General features: G+C 38.7%; 1 protein-coding gene across 10 annotated transcripts in view; it reads right to left on the bottom strand.

Moving 5' to 3' along the window:
* Positions 1-24,959, bottom strand: part of LOC104576022 (myocyte-specific enhancer factor 2C) — a 126,338-nt gene that overhangs the window by 82,906 nt on the left and 18,473 nt on the right. The window contains exon 1 of one of the 10 annotated variants that reach the window (XM_088531758.1): positions 4,251-4,374. The exons of 8 other annotated variants lie outside the window; for them this stretch is intronic. The gene's annotated coding sequence lies outside the window, so the exon portion shown is untranslated. Of the gene's footprint in view, positions 1-4,250; positions 4,375-24,959 lie in introns of those variants that run through there. One more of the 10 variants, XM_088531761.1, reaches the window with a different exon arrangement.

The raw sequence follows: 24,959 nt of genomic DNA, 5'->3' as shown, positions 1-24,959 counted from the left end.
TTCTCGGTAACAGTAAGCCAATAGCTAATCCACAGCAAATGCATATAGAACAATTTCCTTTCATTGAGCTGGAGCCTGGGGCACTATCGGTTTACAGCTGGCCTAAACTCTTATCCACTTGAAGGTGAAAGGTCAGGGTGGGCAGATTAGAGCAGTGGTGACAGGGTTAGCATGGATGAGATCTGCTTTGCAGATCAGGATTGTGCTGCTGAATGAGTACAGAAAAAAAAAATCACTGAATACTGAGAAAAAAAATATATCAGGAAGGGCACACGCAAATGTTAGTGGAGCAGCAATATGGCGAGTCCCTCCCACACACTCAAGATGCACACAGCAGCTTCTACTTTCCAGGCTTCAAGCAACAAAAACTTTTATAGGCAGTTCAGAGTCAGAACAGTTAATTCCTATGATGTACACAAAATTAACTTAAACTAAGCCATACAACCCTTGATGAGTTGAATTTTGTTTTTCATTACCTGCAGCAATCCACTAAGTACACTAATTTTACCTTAAGTAGGAAAATGGAGGAGCAGGAAAATAAAAGCACGAACACAATGATTATTTTGCCATTAAATGTTATCATACAATCTGAGAAAAGCTGAAGGAGAAAAAAAAATGTGTTAGATCATCTACACCCAACATAAAAGTAGAATTACATTTCTTCACAAATTGTGAGAGGCAGCAAGTTACCTTTTCTCGAATTCATTGACAAAAAATAGCACTCATTTGGTTTTGGCTTCCTACTCTAACTTCAAATAAAAACTATTTCGTTCATCAAATTTATTTCTTTTTATAATTTCTGCTATTTTTACTGAAACTAGAAACAAAATGGAAACATTGCAGCACTCTATATCCATCTTACTATTTATACACGTATACACAGAGCGCCACAGATGGCTTTGTGAGCTTATTTAATATGCATTTGTTTACATTCTGTTCATGTCATTAGTAGGGAGACACCCATGTCAATACACGGAAACGGAGAGTCCGACTGATCTCAAATCGATGGTGTTCAGAGGGGTGAATCATGATATCTGATTCAAGGCTGATAACACTCAGAGACACGCAACTTCAGGGTCAACCAGATTGTAAAGAGCCATGGGGACCAGCAAATCTCCATGGCTGCTTTAGGTCTTCAGCACTGCTCCCAATACTTCTGGAAGTTCTTGCAGGATTAAGGATTACAAGATTAAGCATTTAATGTTCCTGTTAACTGATTGAACTGTAGTGCCCAAACACAAATAAAGTACCGTAGCTAGAAAAGTTGAAAGTGCTACAAAACTTAAATAGTACTGCAGGCTTTCATTATGCGAAAGAAGCTAAAAAGGAACTTAAAATAATTCCAGAACCTTTGTTGAAATAGCTTTCCACATGAAAAAAACCTTCCAACATAATGACATAGTTACATTTAAACAATTTGCATTTAAAGAAATACATAGTTACATGCTGTGGTGTTGCCGTCCTCAGCTTTTTTTTTTTTTTTTTTTTTTTTTTTGCAAACCCAAACATTGGAAAAAAAAAACCAACCCCTCAAAAAAAAAAAAAAAAAAGTCAGGCTGCTTACAAAAACCTCACTTTTGGTGGGCTCCAGTGCACTATATGATTTAGCAGAAGCAGAGCAAGCTGACAGAACACAGACCTAGAGGAGGGGACAAACGAATGTGCGAGGGCCATGGCTGACTCAGGGCCTGCTGCCCTGCTTCCATAGACGCACGCACGTGTGCTCGAGACCCTGGCCCCCACACACACCCTCCCTCTGCAGCACATAAGAATCTCCACAGAATGGCCGGAAACACGCACGGAGCGCTCAGGGAAGGACATGATGTCAGCAACCACGAATAATAAAAGGTGTAAAGGTGCTTCCTTCCCTAAACTGTTCCAGAAGTGCAAAATGAGAACCAAAACTCTGCACTTCCTTCTCTGAGCAGAACTGTCTGAAGCTGCTCTGCTCCAACGGCCCAGACAGAGAGCTCTTTGAATGAGTCACACCAGGGGCAAGAAGGAGTAGCAAAACAGGAGAGCCTAAATATTTTATTTCTAAACAAGAAGACGGCCAGCGCTAAATGAAGTTAAAATGTGCTGGGGATTAGTGCGTTCATGGTTGCTTTACAAAAGAAACAAACTCACCATAAAGATGTCTCTGTCCCATTAGGCAGCTTGCACTCTAAGTGGATTAATTGGATCCAAAGTAAACAATCAAATCGACCCTTTTTTAATTTAGAAGTGTAAGGGACAAAACAAAAAATGTCATCCCAATTATCTTATCAATCTTATCTTGAAAAAGAAAACTCATTTTAAAGATCACCAAAATCAGTGTAAGTCTTCCTGCTCACTCCAAAGGATTTTGCATCTGATTCTAAATGAAAAAATAAATGTATGAAAAACTAAATCAGCTAAATCAGTTCGATGGAAAAATGGCTACAAAAAGAAAAAACAACAAAAAACAACAAAAAAAAAACAAAACAAACCAAAAAAACACAACAACACTGTAACAAGGCCACAAAAATCTACAAATCTACATCAGGTCATATGCTTTCAAGTAAAATTGTCACCAAAACGTTATCTGCAAAAGCCCTAACTGATGAAGTGCCAAATAGAGACAAAAAACGGCCGCAGTAAAGAGAGAAACAGGCAACCTGCATCAAATAAAGACACCCATCACTTCAGGTCTGTCACTCAAGGCTGGATAAAGTTGCAATAAACACAGAAAAAGGTGAAAGTAACATTCATCTCTGCTATTATCACCCTGAGATCAGCTGACCTTACATACAAGATAGAAGTGGTCCTTTGCCTTCAACGCGGTTTCGCTGCTTGGTCATTACAGAGGACGCAGCTTGGCCCATTAACAGAGATTTTATGGCAAAATCACATACAACACTGCCACGGCAATACATCAGTAATGCAGAAAGGGCACAACATACAGGATGGCTATGCAGGCAGAAAGCCATGCAACGAATAAATCTGAGTCATCGCACAGGTTCAAACATCTATCCACAACACTCTGATTTAAAAATTAAACATAACCTACATTTACGTCTTTTGATCTTATGGCCAGGCTGCCACATTAAAAGATGTGGATGAGAGCTCATTTTATTGTCTTAAATTTAACTCTCAAGGTTTCATGCATTTTGCTACAGGAAGTATAAAACAAAAATGTAACCCATCATGGTTATAACATAATAGATGAACTACAACAGACTCATAAAATTTGTCAAACCGTAAAAGGCTGAACATGAAGAAAGTATTTGTAATCTTTAGGTACTGAATTTTACTAATTTTAAACAAACTGCAATAAAACTTATTTTAGAAAAGTAACATTCTGTACCTGCTAATTTGCAGAGCTCATTTAATTTATGAGAGAGAAATTCAACAGCAATAAAATTCTGTATAAAGCCAAGAGAATTCATGCACAACCTACAAAAACCAGTCTCTGCATTTAAATCATTTAATGTTTTAGAGAAAACTTTAATAATTTGGACCAAATTATTATTTCACTAGCTTTACTGCTGGTTTTCAAAGTATCTATGAATTTGTAAGATTCTGCCCCTGAACTGCTCTGGCTTTTTTTTTTTTTTTTGGTAGTAAGGGAGAACAGAATGTCTGTATTTTGTCCGTCTCAGCTTAAGGAGATACAATTTACTTGTTTTTCTCATTGACTACATTGCTATTACATTTAATAATGTAGCAATAAATTTCAGAAAATTCCTGTCTGTCTTTATAGATTCCCTACCTCAGATGTTTTTTTTCCCCCCTTCTGTTTTATTTTTCCTGACAAGAAGAGGACCGATTCACTGTTTTCTTAATCAACACTGCACTTTACATGCATTAAGAGGAAGCAGCATGAGAAGATATAGCATTGTGAAATTTGTGCTATTTGAATTTCTAAAACTAATGGAAAAGATATTTTCATCTCCTGAGAATCAGACAACTAAAGCACACTACCAAGTTCTGTCAAAGCAAGGACTTAAGCTAAGTGAGGCAAAGAGTTTCACTTGCTGCTGCTTTCAACACTTTCCCCTAAAGCTTGTTTGGGCAAACAGAGCACCATTTCCAATGCTGCTGGTACTTCCTAATAGTAACCTTGCTATCCTCATACCCCAGCTTCTGAAAAAAGAAAGCTCTTCTCCCTCCCTTCCCAGGCTCAGAATTTATAGCCTACAGGTGCTTAGCAATTTAAGATGCTGCATGCACTTAACCAGTTTAAGCTGATCCCCACCTACAAGAAAAGGAAAGGAGCAAGTTCAGCTTACCTTCCAGCTGATGAGAGTTGTCTATCAGGCCTAATCACGAAGGGCTTTCAGACCCCACAGAGATATTATACTAACCCTGGCTTTGCTGATAAAGATCCATTAAAAGAGGCTGAAGGCCTTCGGAGAGACTGTGGAATTTGCCACAGCGGGTGAGTCATTCCTTACAGTGATGCACCAAACAAGGAAGCAACCCCTAGAAATCTCGATGAAAACTGATTGCCTAGAGCCCAATAAGACCAGATATATGCCTGCTGTGCTCGATGAAGAAAGGAAGACTTGGCTAGTTTACAACATTTCTGAAGATTTTGATGAAGAAGGGTATTTGATTTGCTAAGCAAAGAAGGCAAGCAGTAAAACATATTTTAAGGGAAACAATTGAGTGAAATGTTAGTATACTAAAAATATGCCCATGAAAAGTAGACTTTAAATCTAGCACAATGAACAAGTGTGCCCATCACCTGCTTTAAAAAAGGGAAAGCAAATAGCCTGGGTGACAAAGTTTATGGGCTCAGGATTAGGATTGTGCTGCACCTATGGCAGTTAGACAGACATAAGGGGAGTCTGACAAATAAATATGGAATAGGATACTTGAAATGCTTGGGAGACTGACTCAAGCATAACACTTTATTAAATCAGACAAGCTAATAATACAAGGGAATAAGGGATTGAAAACTGAATCACCTAATTGGTCTGAAATGGAGACAGCGACTAGGAATGTGAACCTATCTGAAAATGGAGCAGGGAAACTGGACCACTGGAATTTCAGCTAGGAGTCTGGATAGTTTTGAGCTAATAATTGTATTGGATTTCATTATAGATAATATCTGTGTAGTAAATGTCAGGAAAGGTATTTTACAAATTCAGTCTGTCATTTAATGGGCTGGAGGAGAAAGGGAACCATCTCAGTGGTCAGAGTATGATTTAGCATTTACTGTGCTCAAAAAGTCTCTTGAAAGGACTTTGGTCTTGGCCTAGCTATATTTAAAAACGTATTTCAGACTCGGTAAGATACTAGTGCTTGTAGCTTGCAAGCAGTGTTGCACACAGATACAAAGGACTTTGGAGACTGTTGGCTGATTACAGGAAATGTCTAAGACCTCTAGAGTTAAGTCATTGCATCACCTGAAAGCAGCTTTTAGCAGCGGTTAAATCTAGGTTTGCGGATGTGTTACTAGCGCTTGTACGCAAGGAAGCCTGTGGTCTGGATCATGAATCCCCGCAACGGCTTTTAAAAATCCCGAGGGGGGAATCCAAGTGTGACTGGAAAAAACTGCTGCAATGCAATTTCAAATCAGAGTTTGAACCTGGACAGAATGTCTGGTAATGCTGATACCAGTGGCTGACAGCTTTAGATTCTGCTCTATTCAAGCAAATAGAGATTGTTGACCTTTTTAATCACACAAGATGCTTGATTACCTTCCTCTTATAATTTACTGAAGTGCAAGCAAACTTGCATTTCCACTTAGACAATAAAGCTTGAGATCACAGTCTCCAAACAATCAATATTATAGCAAAAGACAGACATAGCTGGAGAAATGAATTTTGGGGAAAGCAGGTGATGCTACTGATCACTTCTACACAGACTATGTCCTTACGCTTCATGCAGCGTGTTCCAAGGGAATGGTATCCCCTTGAGCCCAGGACCCTCCCTTTTCTCACTCAGTGGGCACTGCTCTTATGCCTGTCTATGTTTAATAACACACACCAAGTAATGATACAGAATAACCTTACAATAGCAGAACTTCATCTTTGTAATGAGGAAAGAGATTTGTATTGTAGAAACTCAGTAATCTTATTTTAAAAAGATACCAAACATATTTGCAAATTATATATTTCAGGAAGCTTTTAGAATTTAAAATCTTAGGAATTTTTGTGGCATAATTCAGCAGGACCAAGCATAAAAACAACCCCAAGCCTCAAAAATACTGAGCAGGTAAGTGCTTGTGCACTGTATTTGGTTCAAGGACTAAGCTGAAAATTAGAAAGGATTGTCCAAGGAAGTAGAATAGGGACAGAACTCAGGATGGAGAAACCTTAAAACTGGGAACATAAACACAGAAATTAAGAAGCAGAATATCTGAAATACGCTAAATGCCTCATTAAAAAAAATGTGTGGGCCTTTCCTTGATAGCAGATTCAATAGAGACATCATGAAGAGGGCTGATGAAAGAAAGCCCTTCCAATGTGATCAAACTGAAAGCGACAAAAATTGTCAAGGAAAAAAACTTAGATGCAAATAAAATGCAAGTTGGCCGATGATACAAAACTGGGAGGAGTAGCCGATACCCCAGAGGGCTGTGCTGCCATCCAGAGGGACCTGGACAGATTGGACAACTGAGCGGTGAAAAACCTCATGCAATTCAACAAGGCCAAGTGCAAGGTTCTGCACCTGGGGGGGAATAACCCCAGACACCAGTACAGGCTGGGGACTGACCACCTGGAGAGCAGCTCTGCAGAGAGGGACCTGGGTGTCATGGTGGATGACAAGGTGACCATGAGGCAGCAGTGTGCCCTCGTGGCCAAGAAGGCCAATGGGATCCTGGGGTGCATTAAGAGCGTCTCCAGCAGGTCGAGGGAGGTGATCCTGCCCCTCTACTCGGCCCTGGTGAGGCCGCATCTGGAGTATTGTGTCCAGTTCTGGGCTCCACAGTACAAGAGGGATGTGGAGCTGCTGGAGAGAGTCCAGCGCAGGGCCACGAGGATGATCAGGGGCCTGGAACATCTGCCCTATGAGGAGAGGCTGAGAGAGCTGGGCCTGTTCAGCCTGGAGAAGAGAAAGCCAAGAGGGGACCTGTTCAATATATACAAATACCTCAAGGGAGGCAGCGAGGAGGATGGTGCTGGCCTCTTTTCAGTGGTGGCCACTGACAGAACTAGAGGTAATGGCCGGAAACTGAAGCACCAAAAGTTCCACAGAAACTTGAGGAAAAAATTCTTAACAGTGAGGGTGAGCACTGGAACAGGCTGCCCAGAGAGGTTGTGGAGTCTCCTTCTCTGGAGATCTTCAAAACCCGCTTGGATGCAGTCCTGTGCCACGTGCTGTAGGTGACCCTGCGTGTGCAGGGGGGTTGGACTAGATGACCTCTAGAGGTCCCTTCCAACCTTAAGCATTCTGTGATTCTATGAAAATTGTTTGGGATTAGTGATGGAAATATATATTGACAGAAAAACTCTATGTCTAAAATTGTATGATTTATTTTTTCTGACTGCCAATGTTGCTTATGGTGTTACTATTTTAAGGTCTGTTGGAGTAATGGCTGGAAGAGGAAATAAGATACAGGAGGTCGGGTTACTTCTGATGAGCATAACTTCTATCTTGGCATGGACACAGATACTTGAATACAAGATAGCAAACAACTTTTTGGGGTACTCCTTTATGGAGGTTTGTCATTTGTGACCATGAAAAAGAAGTATAAAATTGAGAGAAATTGTGAGAGTGCTTGGTTAAAAATAATACTGGGAAGAGAGCCCTGAAATAAAGCTAGAAGAGAGAAACAGATAGCTTTTGAGCTCATGAAGAGGGGGACTCAAACTGGGAGCTGCACGTTAATACTTAGTATTGCACATTAATTAATGCTTGTGTCTTATTATACTCAGAGAAACAACATTTTTGTACAAAAATGGTATTTAAAAAGTACCAGTGTCTCTAGCCTGTTCCCCTACCCTGGGAAACAAGTCGCAGCACCCTGAATCTGGCTAGCCCTTCAAGCCAAAAGGGGGCAATAGCTCTCAAGCATCTGGCCCGCTGTGCTGGCTGCACAGTTCAGCATCGAGTCCGGAAACTAAAGCAAACAAATATGAAAGCCTTCAAACAGATATCTTGGGGACACAGTACTTCCTCAAAATATGACCAAATCTTTGGAGATCCATGGAGACCATGAAACCTGCATGTACCAATTTGTTAAGTTTAATAGCAAATAGTTGCTGTTATCCTTTCCAGACTTGAAAAATTTGATTCAGAATGAATCAATTTATTAATGTGTCAGACCTTTATTTATTTTGTTTTAGTGTTTACTTTTTTGCACCAATACCCTTTATTCATCCAGACACCCACAGCAATCACTGACATGTCAAAGATGGACTGCCTCTCAGCTAGATATAATTTTAAATTCAGATAACGCCACCAATTTCTATGAAGCTACTCTTTCATACTAATGCAAACCTAAGAACAGATCCATCACTAGCACTGAAAGAGAAGTTAGACAAGCTTTGTAGGCAGAGGGAATATTGAATATAGATTAAGTGAGCTGGAAAAAATAAACAGTCTTTTGGGTGTATAAGCTCTTCTTTGGATCCATAGTGTACCCAAAAATCTTTTTTTTTTTTTTTTTCCCTAGCTATAGAGGCTGCTCTAATCAATTATATCACCTCTTCCTAGAAACCTTCTCTTGTTTATGCCATAAGACCATGTCAGCTACTCCTATACTATGACAGAAACAGATGCTGGCTTTACCACAGCATAAACCTAAATGCTTAACTTTCATACAAGTACATTTATTAGCTTTCTAAAGCAATCTGAGACCAGGAATACATCCTTCTCCTGGTAATCAGTTCATAGAGAGGAATGATCATACACCAAGATGTTCTGCTTCTCTCTTCTCTTGAATACCCAAATCTAGAATCACACTGTTTTCCTTTTAATTCCTGACCTTCCCAGAAATGCCAAGAGGTAAATATAGTCGTTTGGAAATGTAGACGGCACAACATGGCAGAGAGCTGCCGAGCCACTAACTATTCATTCATTCAGTGTAAATGTTAATATGATAAATATGAGTATAAAAACTATGGCTCTCCCTGAACTCACTGCTTGCCTGGAGAGAGCTGCAGGCTTAAAATGGAGAGAAAAAAAAAAAGGGGGGGGGGGGAGTGGAGGCCGCAAAGGAAATATATCAGTCTTCCCAATGGCTATGACAGCTGAAAAATCTACATTAATGCTTCCATTGCCACTTAGGCATTTTTTTCCCAAGGACAAAAGGAGATGAAATCTATGTCAGGTACATAGTAAGGCTAATAAAAAAATGAAAACACCTGCATTTCGCTAAATAGGGGTGAGGAACTGCCTCTCTGTGAAACGTCTTTTTCTAATGACAAAGCTCAGAAATTAGGACAGGTTGCTGTTTATACAGTTTATACTCATTTTAAATAGCAATGCATGCACTCAGAATTTATCTACTCTAAAAAAGGAAAAAAGGAAAGAAAACAAAAAGGAAAGAAAAGGATACTGGCACCTATATGTGTGTGTGTGTGTGTGTGTATGTGTACACACACACACACACACACACACACACACACAAAGCAATATTGTGATTACGAAGTTTTGATAGCCCTTTTAAGCCACAGGATAGAAGGTAATCCTTGCGTGTATAGTATGTGTCAGGTGTAGCATTTTGCACATTCAGGATGAGGTATCCGTTACAAGGTCCAGGTTACAGGGACACAAAGTGCCCTGCCATATTTGCTGGTGCCATATTTGCACCATTGCTCATTTGCCAAAGCTGCTTACTTCTCCCTCCGAGCTAGACCTTGACAAGAGGCATCGCTCTGTGCTCCAAGATCCAAATACTCCCCACTGGTTTAGAACTGGAAAAGATGCGCAAGCAGACAGTGCTACAAGAAAGGATAACATTGAAATATCTATGGGGGGAAAAAAAGGACAAAGATGACTTGTGGAAGACGAAATGGGCAAAGTGCCTGAAACAACTGGCTGCTCTTGTCTGTTGAGGCAGAGGTTTTTCGGTTGTTATGGCCTAACGGGATGTTCCACAGATTTCTTTGTCCTTGGCAGTAGAGGAAGTGGCAAGCAATAAATATATTTGTGTTAACAGTATTCATGAGAGAGAGAGAGAGAGAGAGAGAGAGCTGCAAAAAATAAGATATATAACACACTGATGATTTATGCTTTGATATGTTAAAGATCTTAAAGAACTGTGCTGTAGATACAAAAGACACATCTTGAATCACTTAGAAAAGCATAAAAAGTCCCACCTCTTTTAGCGTGTTGTTCAACCACATCATAATTCACATTCCCTTTTTGAAAATTATGTTAGGTAACTAATCCATATTTTTCTGCGAGAGGATTTTTGCTTCTATTTTTTTCCACAGCACAGGAGCCTAATGGATCTAATCTCAAGCCCTGCAGAAGCAAATTTTCTTCTGAAACAGAAGGTGTTTACCCCAAAGGTAAACCCAGCACTGTTTGGAACTACAAAAGCCACAAGTGAGCATTACGGCCTGCCTACCGAACCCAGCTGTAACTACTCCATTAGCCCATGCAGCTGGATTTATTTATTTTATTTCTTACACATAAAAAACACATTGCATTTGGCAGTACCAAAGCAAAAAGTCAGCATCCCTGATAAATAAAAAAAATAAAATAAAATAAATAGATAAAAAAAAAGCAAACAAACACACAATCAATACAAAGCTACAGTAGCTAAATCTTTTCTGTGGCCTTGAATGTACATTATGTTTTCTCAGAAATGACTCCTTTCCAGCTCTATTGATATGCAAGGAGATTTCTGACAAAACATTCTTAGAAGTAGAAAGCTGTGGCAGAATTAGTAGGCCTAGCATTGTAAAGAATGGAATCCATGGTTGGCAGGCAAACATGGCTGGGATTTGCTCCCTTCTCCACCAGTTATATTTCATGCCACGTTTGTTTTTGAATGCTTTTCTGCTGGAAACCTAGAGATAAGAAGCCTGGAAATTTGCTCATTAAAATGTTCAGAGAAGTAATTAAGGCGAATATCTGTTACACAATTCTGAAATTCTGAGTCCTGTTAGTAAATATACTATAACTTTCCTCTGCCATAGGCAGTGAGTAAGCAAACAATTATAGAAGATCATTTAGTAGGTTTTAAATATACGAAAGTAATGTCAAGGGCAAGATGATGATCATAAAAATGTTAGTGTCTGTGTTTAAAATTACCGATTTTAGAAAGTTATAATTATCTTATACATTTAAAGCATTTCTATGCACATGTTGTTCTAGCACTGTAGCCCTTTATGCTAATGTATATCTCCTTGAAATAAAGATATTTGACAGTACTGTCATATAAAGGCCAACATGGTACACAGCCAATTCATCAATTTCCTGTTTCTTATTCTCTCTCTCTTAGAGCATCCTAATCAACCTAATTAAATCTTCGTTCATTTGAAACCTCAGATGACAATTTGTTTAACTCTATCCCACTGTGGTCTTTTCATAAAGAGAATTAAATTTGATCTTCTGACAGCAATTATTAAATGATCCCAACTGGCCCCAATTAAGACACATGGCTCACAGGCCTCCAAATCCAATAAAGCGTCAAGCCCTCTCTTTTATTTGTACATCTTCCTTTACCTTGCTTTATTTCCTTAACGCCAATTAAGCACATCTTAGCAAGTGGAAGTGAATGCCTTGTGCAGTCTAATTTCAGTTACAAGGTGCCGGCAAGGAGGGGGGATATTCCCGCTGCTGTCTTCGGAGCCGCCTCCCCGCTCCAGCTCCCCAGCTGCTAGCGAGGAGCACACCGCGTTGCCTGCGCAGCGCTGTGCATGACCTACATATGCCACCTTTGAGAACGCTGCGTCTGAGGGGCAGTTGCGAGGGAGAGACATCAAATATCCCATGCAAGTTTTATACTGCTTACACTTCTCCTTACAACATCACTTTTCTTCAAGGGCTTCAAGCATCATCCCTGCAGAGCTTCACAGGAATGCGACAGGCATGGGTAACTCCTGAAGCTAACCGTTTTCTACCCTTAATTTCTCTCTACTTTTTTGACATGCGTTCAGTAGTAGGCTGTGAAGAAATGTTCCCGTGATTTCCCACAAAGGCAGGTAGCCCCAGGATTTGGAGCTCATTGATTGTGTGGTACTCCAGGGAAATAGCTGAATTAAAAGCAGCCTCAGGAGAGTGAAGGAGCTTCCATATGCATCTGGCTTTTCTTATTCTAAACTCTTAACACCTGCCTGGAAATTTAACCCCCATCATTTCTCTGAAGAACAAACGGGACAGATTTATCTACTGCCATTTGGTTTAGGTCAAAACTGAGCTGTGTGATGTTCTGCTAAATTAATTGTGGTATAATTTATATTGTTTGACACAGTTTGAGAAGATGATGCTCTAGCTGCTTTATGACCAGGCTGCTTTCCATATAGTAAAATGCACAAAGATCTCTTATTTCTGCACATTCACCCCAAACAGCTTATTGAAATGCAGTATACCTTCTCTCTTTCGTTATTTGTAATTAATTGCCATAAAAGACAAGATCATGCACAGTCATCATCAGGAAAGCATGTAAAAAGCAAGAAGACTCAAAGCAATACTGCTTTTACGTCATTAATCACTATGGAAAATATTCTCTACATATTTCTTCCATTCACGTGCTTTCCAAATATAATCGTGATATTCCTTAAATACAAAGGAGACGCACTAAATTTCAGTGCAATATTTCCTCTGCCGGCAGGAAGATGTGCTAGTTTATGTAAAACAAAAAATTAGACATGCTTCCTGTCCAGCAAGGAAACACACTTTCCTTTGCAAAAATTTAAGAAATAAAAGTGATATAAATCACTTCATAAATAATCACATAATTACATAATCTAACATTTAGGAAAATTAGAAAAAATATTTTTGTAAATTCTATTGGACTACAATAATTTTAACTGCAATGTACAATAACAACTGACACAGAATTTTTAATACCACAATCGAATTGCAGAAAACTAAGAGATTTTGAGTATACTGTAAATTATTTCTCATTGTATTCTGAATATCCCATAAAATATGTTAATTTTAGATCATTCTCTTGCTAAAAACAGCAAACAAACAAATTTAGTGCAAAGAGCTGAAAATATCCTGCGGAAAAAAAAGTCTGTGCAGAAATCAGATCAACCCAAATCTTGCCATTACTCAGCACTGCAGTGACGTGCAGATGTTTGTAGTGGTTTAAGGAGCCAGCGGGGGCTGGAAACTCTACGTACTCAACTCCAACATGATTGCAATTGAAACTCATCAAAGTAAGCTCATAATTTGTCACAGAAAACAGCCAATTAACATACGTTAGAAAAAGGCTCCCACAAAGATAATATATGATTAAAGATCCAATGCAGCTGTCACAAATCAAAATTCTGCATTTTAAAAAAGTATCAATCTGTTTCTGAATATTTACATTGATATTGGATAATATGTTTTAAAAATCTATGGGAGAAAAAAAAACACCCTAATTATAGCATTTCCTCAAGGTTTGGGGTTGCGACTTAAGGAGATCTGGGTCCTGAAGCACTATTTACTTTCTAACTGTTGTGCCGTAAATAGATAAGACCCTCACTAAAACACAGTGGTTGTTTTGTTTTAGTGCTATTTAAGAAGATCGACTTTCATTGTGAGCGAGGTGGCCTTCATTGATGCACTTTGCCGTCAAGACATTCCTCTGCAAACACAGCATGCCCTTGTCTCTGCAGAAAATACAGTACTGTAAAACTGTGCACTGTAGCCCCAGGGCCAGCACTGGGATCGCAGTTACTCAAACGCGCAAGCATGAGCAAAATACGCTGCAGCCAGTTGCATTAGTTGGCGTTCACATTGGTGAAAATAAAATCTAGCCCATAGCCATTCTTCGAGTAAATATATCAATAAAAAATAGTTTTCATATATGTGTGGATGGAAATTGAAGCCTGTTAATTAACACATAACTCTGACTGAGATGCTAAGTGCTATCTATTCTGAACATTAATCTTTGGTCCTTATATTTTGCACAACAATATTTTAATTATCGAAAAATTGCCTAATTAGGCTATATTATCCATTTTTCCTGCAATCATTTACATCCCTTAATTTCAGAGTTACTGACTGAATGCATTTGACTAATACTTTTTTGCATGCGTGTGCATGCGTGTCCTTATCTTCATATCGTGTTGTAAAAGGAAGTACTTCGTCTTTTCTATTTGAAACAGTCCCAACAAAAACAAAGTTTTGAAACTCAGTAGTTTGACTGGACATAAGTCAATTTATTTTTAAAAATACTTTAACTCATTCAGTCACAAATAAATCTCATGTCGATGAATAAAATCAGGGAAAAAAATTAATCAATGCTAATAGAGAATAATATATTGGAGGTACAACTCTCCAAGTGGAAAATGTGATAATTTTTAAGAGCCTTTTCTACCCTCTAAATCCCTTTCAAGTTTTCAGAAATGCTGTTTCCACTAACGCTACAGTCTATAGGATGTGTCATCGTGACAAAGGTAAAACATCACTTACTTCATCTGTTGATTTTAAAGCTATGGCTTCAAAGGTCCAGAATAGGCACTGAGAGTTTTTATATGCTAAAACTTAAGTTGCTGAGAGGTCAGTAAGATAATTCAGAAGTGTTTAAAGCTGCTCTTACATTCAACACTATCTTTACTATTCTACACTACAATATATTAAGGTAGAATAAAGTAGTCACTATGAATCACTGTACTTTTAACAAAACAGTGTGAATAATGTTAAGGTTATGCTGCCCTTTTTTTTTTTTTTTTTTTTTTTTTTTTTTCTCCCTCCTCAGGAGTGTGTTCATTGATTCCCAAGCAATCAGCAACATTTTTGATTAAGATCTCAGAAATAGCTGAAAATCCCAAAGCTTCTCTGCTGTTGAAACACTCACATATCTTTCACTGGACCCAACTAATGATAGTAAACAATGCAGCCTCGAGCTAAAGAGATTAATTTCAATTCTGCAACGAATAGACAAAAAGACTGGACAAAATCCATTTCATTACCAAGTACATTGTTACAGCTATTAAAGAAAATATGCCTTTGGCCCTAGAAACATTTTGAGGTGGAAAAAAAAAATTAAGCTGCAAATCAAGTATTACTTTGTAATTAATATAATAAACAAGAGTCAGAGAAGAACTATATTTTCTTTTGTAATTTTTTTGTAGAGCAACAGTACACACTTTAAAGAAGTCAGCTTTGAATTTAGCATTTTCTCCTGATAATAAAATTGCTTTACAAACCTCCTGACAATAGTAACAGCAGAATAATAAAAAGTTCCTCATAGTAAGGAAATATTGTGTCAGAGTGATTTCCTATTCTGCAAATCTGAATTTCCTTTCTGCATAGCTAAAATCAGATAAGTTTACAATTAGATCAAACATAAATGAAAAGAAAGTATCAGTCCATTCAGTCCATTGCTCTTGAGCAATGTTTTCCAAGCGTGATTATCAAATTGATGTGTTGTTTACTTATCACAATACCTCTAGCTAAGAAATTTCCAGCACTTTTTCTTTTCTTTTACTTCAGATTTAACAAATTCTGCATAATGAAATACTTTTAAAATGTTCACCCTCCTATCTAACCACCTTGTGCTACAGATAATTAAGTGAAAACCATCTGTGTCAGAAACAGTTAAGAAGATATTACAGGGTTTTCTTAAATTATTTTAAATAACTGATTGTTGAACTTGGAAACACAGTTCCTGAAGGTAGGAAACGGAGTATGACACTTGCCAATTCATTCTGTGCATATTTAATTTATCAGCATTTTTAATTCACTTTTAACAATAGCAATGCTGAGGCTTTGGATGACAAGAGACATCCAAATGCCCAAGACCACTCTGGCTCCAAGGCTGCTGACTCTATTCCATTTCTCCCACACGTCTCTATGGCATTATCCTTTTTCAAGAACAGAAAAATCTGCTAATGTTTCTCAACCTCTTTTTTGAGTATGTTAAGCAGCTCTGCAGAGGAAAGGTGTGTTACCATGGTGTAGAAGGCTCTGCATCCTTATAGCACTGGCTACGGCAATGCTGCATGGTAACAAAGCACAAAGCATCATAAAAAATGAAGAGGAAATCTTTCAAAGGGCTTCTTACGATTTAAAAATCACCACCCTCAGGGTGGTGATAAATGGGGCCAAGGCTGGTTGGAGGCCTGTGGCCAGTGGTGTCCCGCAGGGGTCAGTACTGGGCCCGGTGCTCTTCAACTTGTTCATCAATGACTTGGACAAGGGCACAGAGTGCACCCTCAGCAAGTTTGCAGATGACACCAACCTGGGAGGAGTGGCCGACACTCCCGAGGGCTGTGCTGCCATCCAGAGGGACCTAGACAGGATGGAGAGTTGGGCAGAGAGGAACCTCAGGAGGTTCAACAAGTACAAGTGCAGGGTCCTGCACCTGGAGAGGAATAACCCCAGGCACCAGGACAGATCAGGGGTTGACCTGCTGGAAAGCAGCTCTGCAGAGAGGGACTTGGGAGTCCTGGTGGATACCAGGTTAACCATGAGGCAGCAGTGTGCCCTCATGGCCAAGGCGGCCAATGGCATCCTGGCCTGCATCAGGAGGAGCATTGCCAGCAGGTAAAGGGAGGGGATCCTGCCCCTCTCCTCAGCTCTGGTGAGGCCACACCTGGAGTATTGGGGGCAGTTCTGGGCTCCCCAGTACAAGAAGGACATTGAGGTTCTAGAGAGGGTCTAGTGGAGAGCCATGAAGATGATTAAGGGACTGGAGCACTTATCGTATGAGGACAGACTAAGCGAGCTGGGCCTGTTTAGCCTGGAAAAGAGAAGGCTGAGAGGAGATTTGATCAACATGTTCAAGTACCTGAGGGGTGAGCGTAGGGAGGATGGGGCCAGGCTCTTCTCCGTGGTGGCCAGTGACAGGACGAGGGGTAACGGGTGTAAGTTGAAACACAGGAAGTTCCACCTCCATATGAGGAAGAACTTCTTTCCTGTGAGGATGACAGAGCACTGGAACAGGCTGCCCAGAGAGGTTGTGGAGTCTCCTTCTCTGGAGATCTTCAAAACCTGCCTGGATGCCACCCTGTGCCACGTGCTCTAGGTGTCCCTGCTGGAGCACAGGGGTTGGACTAGATCTCTAGAGGTCCCTTCCAACCTTGAGCATTCTATGATTCTGCAGGGGGGGGGGGGAGGGGGGGATCTTTACCAGCCATGGAAATAAAGAAACATTAGTCCAGCATATTAGCTACAGAGGAGCACAGAGGAACTGAGGGCTCCATTTTGCAGTTTTGCACAAGACAAGTATGGAATACACTGAAAATGTTCAAGGATAAATTTGAAAATTTAGCTACAACTACAATTTTTACTTTTAAAATACTAAGTTACTGAAAACTTAAAGGGATACTTCCAAGTAATTTTAATCACCCTACATTCTCCTATACCAGCTCATAGATTTACTTTTCAACCAGCAGCTCAAGACAAGAATAAACTGATTTATAGCCTATGTTAGAGGAGCTTGCTGCTCAGTTGTCATTTATTTCTTGGCTCCAGTAGATGGAAGCAACTCTCTTGCTGAGTTTTAAGTTTAGTGCAGTTTTGGGGCTTTTTTTTTTTTTTAGGCCAAAATCTTTATTTTTATATTTATTTTGTTGTCTGTTGCTCCTTTGAAGTTAGATTCCAGATAATTTGTTCCAGTTCCCAGAGCAGTTTCTTTAGATGAGTGCCATGCGTTAGTGTGTCTGTAACTCCTGCTGAAACCTCTTGCAGGGATACAGAGCCTGTTGCAAATCCACATGAGCTTGTTTCTGGAAACCTCTCCGCTGCATTTTCTGCAGAAATAACCACTGATAAGACACATGCAAGAAAGTGTCTGTGGTCTGAATTCACGTATGTACAGATCGGGATTTGGCAATTTAATGGTATCATGCCTTAGAATCATAGAATGCTCAAGGTTGGAAGGGACCTCTAGAGGTCATCTAGTCCAACCCCCCTGCACACGCAGGGTCACCTAAAGCACGTGGCACAGGACTGCATCCAAGCGGGTTTGGAAGATCTCCAGAAAAGGAGACTCCACAACCTCTCTGGGCAGCCTGTTCCAGCGCTCTGTCACTCTTACTGTTAAAAAAAATTTCCTTAAGTTCCTGTGGAACTTTTGGTGCTTCAGTTTGTGGCCATTACCTCTAGTTCTGTTGGTGGCCACCACTGAAAAGAGGCCAGCACCATCCTCCTCACTGCCTCCCTTGAGGTGCTTATAGGCACTGATCAGGTCCCCCCTCAGCCTTCTCTTCTCCAGGCTGAACAGGCCCAGCTCCCTCAGTCTCTCCTCATAGGGCAGATATTCTAGGCCCTTGATCATCCCTGTAGCCCTGCGCTGGACTCTCTCCAGCAGCTCCACATTCCTCTTGTACTGTGGAGCCCAGAACTGAACACAATACTCCAGATGTGGCCTCGCCAGCTCTGAGTAGAGGGGCAGGATCACCTCCCTCGACCTGCTGAAAAAAAAGCACAGAAGGTCAAAAATTGGGATTGATTTAATGGTTTGGGTCCCTTCCCTTCACCAGCCCAAAGCATGCTGTCCATGACATGCAGCATGATGCCCATGGTGGGCAGATGTTGGAGGGTATTTAAGTTTAGTACTAGACCATGTGCCACTGCTCAACCTGACTTGCTGGATAAAAAACAGCAGAGCAGCAAGAACAGATGGTTTGACACCATCTGAGCAGTCTCAAAGGGCTCCATCAAAACAAAGCAGACTTTGAACCTGCCACACGCAAAATATATTCCATATCAAGGCAGATAAACACACAGAAGAGCAGAAATATCTACCCCTGTTTCCTCAGACCTTAACTCAGTGCCATGCTCTCCTGGCATGTAAGAAGGAGGGATTAGATGTTCATCTTTTTAAAGACCCGTCAGCCTCAATTAAACAGGTGTCAACTACTCTTAACCAATGTGACATATGGTCACCCTGCTTAAGGAAAGACTTTTCCGGGTCTCTGCAGTCAAACCAGCATGTGTGGTGATCTTATCAATGCTCACAAGCTAATCAGGGTCAGGCTGGGTCAGAATTACGCACTGTAAATTGTTTAGGTCTCAGACAGGGCTCTTCCTACAAATGCCTCTGGTACATAAAATAATGTACGCTCAATCATAACTGTCACATCTGGATACTTTAGCGTTCATTCATACATTGTTTAACAATAGTTGAACAAGAGACCTCCAAAAAAGTACAGGCAATAAAGGTATGAATTGGGATAGTTCTCAATCGGTGTCAGAAAGTACTCTGACAAAAGAAAACGGGCAGGTTTCAAATTAACTGCAAAACCAAGACACTGATCACTGTGAATGTTCAAGACTTCATGGCAATCTTTATAAAATGATTTATGTTTAAAGCCCTGGCTAAATTCCATCTTGGATCATGATCCTGCCCATGTAAGTTCTAATGCAGCTGAACAAGGCATTCTTTGCTTTCTGTTTTAGACATATTTGGTGTTGTTTTGTACTCCTACAAGTGGCGGCATTTCACTGTGGCTGCTCTTTCAGATCCACGTAAAATAATCACCTCCTTTGCTTTCACCAGGTGGTTTTGAGGCCTAACTCACACTATACAATTAGAAAACATTTTTATTAATAGGAATTTCATCCTGTCTGAAGTGAACAAAGCCTTTCTCATCACCTTTTCCAGACAAGTAATATAGAGAGAATAAAATACTTACAAGAATCTCCTTTCAGATTAAAGATTAATGAAGACAAGAACATTTCACATCAAAAAAAAAAGCCTAAAGAAATTAATATCTATATTTCCTCTTCTCAAATACAATTAATTGCAACATAGAGCATTTGAAACTAATATTTTATGGATGAACTACAACAATGTCATGACAGAAAACAATGAAATAATCCTGAAAGAATGCTAGCACTCAATTCTTGAGTGTTCTCTGAATAAATCTAACCTACCTGACAATTTTTTTTCTTAACAACAATACTTTTCATGCAGACATATCTAATACATCAGAGGAAGAACAGCTTCATTCCCCTCAATTCAGCTCTTTCCATCACAATGACAGAAAAAAAAAAAAAAAAAAAAAAAAAGCGCACATTCATGTAAAGTTGCTATATTACCCTACATTCTCCCCTGAATGGGTTTGCCTAGAGACTGGTACAGATGAAATTGATGGACATAATTCAGACTTAAGCTGCCCAAAGGATAAATTATGACATCATGCTTGAAGTGTGGGGATCCTTCTTTTATACATACATATATATATATATAAATATATATTTTTTTTAATAAGGTCAACTTTTGTGTTTCGGAGAAAAGGAAAGGGGGTTTACATTTCATGGCAAACATACCACTTGTTTATTAACAAGCCGATGCCCCAGTTCCACCTGAACCTGGAGATCTCACTTTTAAATGTCTGCCACAAAAAAAAAAAACAAAGAAAAATAAAAAAGAAAAATCTTATGCCACCAGTCTTGGGTGTGCTGCAATTTTGTTTAGAATTGGAATAAAAGGGTAGAAGGACCTCAAAAATTCCTTAGGTTATAGTTGCAACTGCAATTCTGAGACAGACACATGAGTCAGATATACTAACTTCCACTGAATGAAGTTGAGACTAATCTGAAGAACAATTACAGGACACTTCACCAATTTAGTTTCTTTAGAGCCATAAAAAATAAACTTCGCATTTTAAATAAGACTGTATTTTAGTAAGTTACTTTTCTCTGGTTGATTGGACTCAACTGTCTTTTAAATGGATTTAAAAAAAGCAATTAAACAATATAAAGATGGTGCTTCCTCACAAGCTTGAATTTCTTAGCAGTCTATTTACAACAATTCCAAGGGCAAATCCTCTTTCCAAGGCTGAGTCTCAATCTACTTTTGCCAAATGCCAACACTGACTTGGAGTTGATTATTTAATATTTACTGCCAGCACTAAGACTCATTTTAAGCCTGAAATTATACCTTAAACAGATGAATCTTAAATATTCCAATGCTGCAATATTCACTCATATAAAATAATTTGGCATTAAATTTAGGAAAAATACTTCTGATTCCAGTTTGCAATGTTAATTTTTCCACAGTAGTATAAGGTAATACAATTCAAATATTTATATTTTTATGTTTTCCCCATTTTTTGATCATATTCTGAAATGCACAGTGATTTTCCCATGATAAGGTAGAAATAATTGCATAATGTAGTGAGACCTAAAACTAGGTGTAAACAGGGCATAACTGGGGCCTACTCTAACTGGAAAAGCAGTACATCTAGAAAAAAAATGATACAATATACTCAGTACATTAATACTGCTATCAAGCCATTACATGCATTTTATCAATATCTATTGTGATATTTGCTTTTTCTTACTATATAAGCATTGTAAATTTATTTACAATTTATTTATTTCTTTATAAAAGACAGGCTGAGTATTAAACTGTCACATAGCTTTTCACTAACTGCATCCCTTTTTTACTTTTTATTGAAGAAAATGAGCCCGCTGTTGTGGCTGTGGAGTTTGTATCTGCACAGTAGGATTACGTCATGCACATTATGAAACCAAGAAGTGAAGGGGAAACATGTGCATTGCGTAGAAATGGTGGCTAATTTCAGCCATGCTGCATACTTGTTGCGCTACGCTGTGATTCCTTTGAATTCTTACCTGTTCATGCAATAGTGATCAGTAATGATAAATAATGTAGTTCTACATTCTTCACAAGATACATGGTACAACCTCAGTTCACTCTCAGTCCCTTGCTCTCATCAATGATTCAGTCTGAGGTTATGAGCAGATTCCTTTGACTGAATTATAGCCTAAAGTCTCTGCTCTGACTTTTTGCATGCATGCACATATTTCCCTCTCGCTATCTGGGAAAGGTAAATGCATTAGTTAAACGAAAATGATTGGAGAGGACAATACTTTGAAAAATGTGTAACAATGTTCCCTCTTTTTGCATATATAAATTTAAGGAACATTGCAATGTAAATAAATATTATATGTAACATCCTAAGGAGATGAAGCTTCCCTTAGAACCAAACACATCAAAATATCTTCCTCTGTTATTTTTAAATTAAAATTTTAATAAGTTAAATAACAGAAGAAGAGTTGTAACTTGGTCAGTCAACTAACCCATCTAACCTCTCTGCAACATCAAGTGTCCTCCAATTTAGTATCTGAATTCATGGTAATGCCCTTGACATCATTCCTTTTACGTCTACCTCTGTGTTTACAGTAGTGCATCTCCTTTGATGATGGGCAAAAATTCACCTTTTTAATTCTCCTTATATCAGTTGACAAAAAGCAACCCCCCTCTCCACCATTCACGTGTAACCCTGCAGATTTAGGTCACTAAACAACACCATGTGAACTTGTCAAAAATAATGATAGAAAAAGGCTCTGGAAGTAACCTTCACTTATGCACTCCATCAAATCCCATGGTACTACAAAAAGCACTGAGAGAGATCAAAAGAGAAGCAGAGAATTGAAGGTCCTGAGCAATTGTTTGTTTGAATACATTTGTTCAAGATAAGAAGGAAGAGGAACAAGAACACATGCATGCTGTTGTTAAGGGGAAAACCTTTTTGTGTCTAATGTATTATAGAAATTGTTCAAGAACAGTTCATCCTTATACAAAGATTACTCATGTAATGCTACCAAGGTCAGGGTCAGCTTGGGTTATCAGACAGACTATTAAGTGCCAGACAAGCAAGTTAAGCTGCCTTCATTCCCCTTTCTGTGCTGCACAACAGCCAATTGCTAATTGTGTGCTGAAAAAACACAGGTGAGTGAATAACAATTTCCCAGAATTTAGATATAAGCCTGACACACTTCTTTTTCAGTTGTATAAATTCAGACATATGTAGGGCATAAATCCCTGAAGAACAGTGTCCCGAGTATTCAATCAAGAGGAAAAAATCATATAAAATATTGTCATTTTAAAAAATATTTTTGAGTTAGCTCACTGTATTTTTCTAGTATCTATTTACAATGACATTGAAGCATCATTATTTAATGTAGCAATTTTATGCGTTTACTTACAACAGTGTTTTGGAAAAACAGAAAGGCAGAATAATGTATTATTTAGAAATGTTCTGTAAATTATGCTGCACATGTTTATCTAATTTATCAATATTCTTCACTGTGAGCATCAGGTACAGCACAACTAATAATGAGGAGTGTATCCATATTGGTTATTCAGTCCTTAAATTGTAACAGAGCTATTTCTGTACCTTGAGTAAAAATAGATTAACACATCTCTTTTACAGTTTTGTATCCAGGGAGAATAAATGATAAAGTAAAAGAATACATGATATGCCATGATGCAACAACAAAAAAAATGCTTGTAGGAACCCGTGCTATTAAAAACATCACATTCTGCTGGGACCGAGGTTCAAGGCCTAATGATTAAGAGCAAGGTACCCTGAAGACCATCCAATAATGAGGAATTGTATTGCACATTATTAATCTGAGAATTTACTTTTGAAACGTTTTACAAATTATTTGGGCTAAAAAGCTTCCTGGTATTCTCCCTGACTGCTGACTGTAATACTTTTTTTTTTTTTTTGTCCTGTTATTCTTAGTAGTGTTCTGAAGTAAAAAAAAAAAAAAAAAAAAAAAAAAAAAACTTCTATTCAGCTGACCAAGCTGGACAAGAAGGCTGCATTGAAGTTAAAATTATAAACATCTAAATATAATGAAATTAGCTGCAGGTATCCATGTCAACATCCTCCCTTTTTTTTTTTTCCCCAGAAATAACTAATTTGTAAAAATTGAGTTAGAAAAAGTGTTTTTTTTTTTTTTTTCCCCTCTCAAGAATAGCTTCCACTTTGTATTAATATACAGGCCAGAAAATTTTCTGAATTCTAATAATTGTAAGCAAACTATTTAAATTACTTGCATCTATAGAGAACCTTTAACCTGAAAGGATTTCAAATGATTTATAAAAACACCATCCCAACATTCAATCATGTGAAGGTCTATGGAGGGGACCTTTTACTTGATGCAAATAAATCTGACATCGAGAGAGCTTCCAAAAATAGTTGAGTTGGACAAATGTGTAAGTCTTTGCAGTATTATGGCTTGTAGCCCCAAAACCACAAACATAAATGCACGTGCTTAATTTAAAACACTTGAATAGTTCACTGAAGGCTGCAGAACTGTTCATGTACCTAAAATTAAGTACACATGTAATGGTTAATATGAATGAAATCACAGAGATTATTATTGTATCTCAATGAGTGAAGTGAGGCAACGAGAACCTGAAATCAATGAGTGCGTTAGAGATGCAAAAACAAATTTTGGATGTAGCTCATAAACCTTTGGAGGGCACAAGTCTCAGACATCTGAAATGCAGGCACTACTGGGGTGATTATCAGAGCATGGAACAGTTTTTAGAGCAACATAGTTAAAAAAAAATATATATATATATATATATATATACACACACACACACCAGTTGATCTCACTGTGGAATTTAAGGGGACAAAATGCAATCATTAGACTGAAAATGTAGACACAATACTGAAGAAAAAAAGCCCTAACTTGTACAAAGCACTGTATAAATGCCCACAACAGTAGGATCTATCTGATCTCATTGCAGCCATCTACGTTTCGCACTCAGTCTAAGTTTCCTCAAATGTAATCCTTCTTTATCATCAGTGGAGAAAATTAGGCACCGTATAGACATAGCTGTAGACATCTTACCAAAATTACACTGACTACAATGGAAGCAGCAAGACGAACAAAGAGGAGGATTCCTTTCAACCCAGAGCTTAGTACAGCTCAAGTCCTGGTGAATTACACAATGGGAGCATGAAAGGAACAAACACTTGTACAGAAAAGGAATAAACATTCAAACTCTCTTTATCTTTAAAAAAAAAAAAAAAAGATATTAGATGTAATAAAGGCCAATATGTCCTATTTAGGTTAGTGATTGTATTTACTTATTGAGGGTGACAGAGTGCTGGAACAGGCTGCCCAGAGAGGTTGTGGAGTCTCCTTCTCTGGAG

Source organism: Tinamus guttatus, unplaced genomic scaffold (genome assembly GCF_059628265.1).
Source record: "Tinamus guttatus ecotype Peru unplaced genomic scaffold, ASM5962826v1 Tinamus_guttatus_pri_ptg000432l, whole genome shotgun sequence".
Taxonomy (NCBI): domain Eukaryota; kingdom Metazoa; phylum Chordata; class Aves; order Tinamiformes; family Tinamidae; genus Tinamus; species Tinamus guttatus.
This window is presented reverse-complemented; position numbering and strand designations above follow the sequence as displayed.